Source organism: Echinops telfairi, unplaced genomic scaffold (genome assembly GCF_000313985.2).
Source record: "Echinops telfairi isolate 266 unplaced genomic scaffold, ASM31398v2 ScPeMD7_7417;HRSCAF=8455, whole genome shotgun sequence".
NCBI lineage: Eukaryota > Metazoa > Chordata > Mammalia > Afrosoricida > Tenrecidae > Echinops > Echinops telfairi.
In genome coordinates this window covers 7,649,272-7,650,486 of record NW_022111317.1, presented here as the reverse complement: position 1 = coordinate 7,650,486, position 1,215 = coordinate 7,649,272, and positions in this window count along the sequence as shown.

Sequence of the window (1,215 nt, the reverse complement as noted above, 5' to 3'; positions counted from 1 at the left end):
ATTTTGGGAATAATGAGGGCAACAAATGTATAGATGTGCTTTACACAATTGATCTATGTATTGTGATGAATTGTATGAGCCCCAATAAACTGATTAAAAAAAAAGAAAAGAAAATGTGATCTGTTACCTACATGAAAGGTGTAGTGGTTACTCATTGGGCTGCTAACCACAAGGTCAGCAGTTCGAAACCACCAGCGGCTCCTCAGGAGAAAAAGGAGGCTTTTTACTCCCGTAAACAGTTACAGTCTCGGAAATCCACAGGGGCGGTTCCATCCTGCTCTAGGGAACTGCCATGGCATCAGAATCCACTCGATGGCAGTGAGTTAGGTTTGGCTTATCGAGACAGAATAAGGAAGATCCTGGAAGAATCGATGGCTTTGAATTACGGTGAAGGATACGGAAAGTACTGTGGGCTGCCCGAAAAGCCAATTCAACTCTCCTGGAGGGAGAACAGCCAGAATGTGTCTTAGAAGCAAGACTTCATCTCACATCCTTTGGGCATGTTAACAGGAGAGCCCAGTCCTTGGGGAAGGACATGACGCGTTGTCAAGTAGAGGGACAGTGCAGGAGTGATGAGTAGGCACAGTGGCTGCAACAGTGAACCCCCAGCATAGCAAGGATGGGGAGGACGGTGCGGGGCTGGGCAGTGTTGCGTGCTTCTTTGGACATAGGTCGCTATGGGTCAGAACCTACCCAACTGCACACAAGCACAACAGAGCCAGTTCCCCTTGCGTGGACGTGGAGCCGATCCCTGCCAGGGCACTGTGGAGCACCCGCCTCAGAGCTGTCTGCACCTAAAGGGGCTGGGATATTTTTACATGAACCCTGGCCGGTCCTCCTGGGTCGAGGATAGTTAATTCCTCTGGATGTCTAGCCTGCCTTACTTGGGCAGAGAATGCCCATTGGTGGCCAGGGAAAGTCCACTGCAAAAGAGCAGTAGGTCCTGGCCATCAGCTGCTGATGGAGAGGTCCTACGGACGTGGGCAGGGCATTGGCAAGCTCTGCTGGCCTGCCACAGGTATGGCAGGAAGTCTGGGGGTGGCATAGCGAGACCCTTTCTATTGCTTTATTCACAGATCTCATCCTAAAAGGGCATTTGGCCAGGGCTTCAGTCAATCAACCCACTTGCTTTGGGGTCCCCAGGTGGGAGGAGGAAGCAAAGTGCAGGCTGCCTTCTTCCTCAGCCTGTCCACAGCCCCCATTTCATCTGATTTT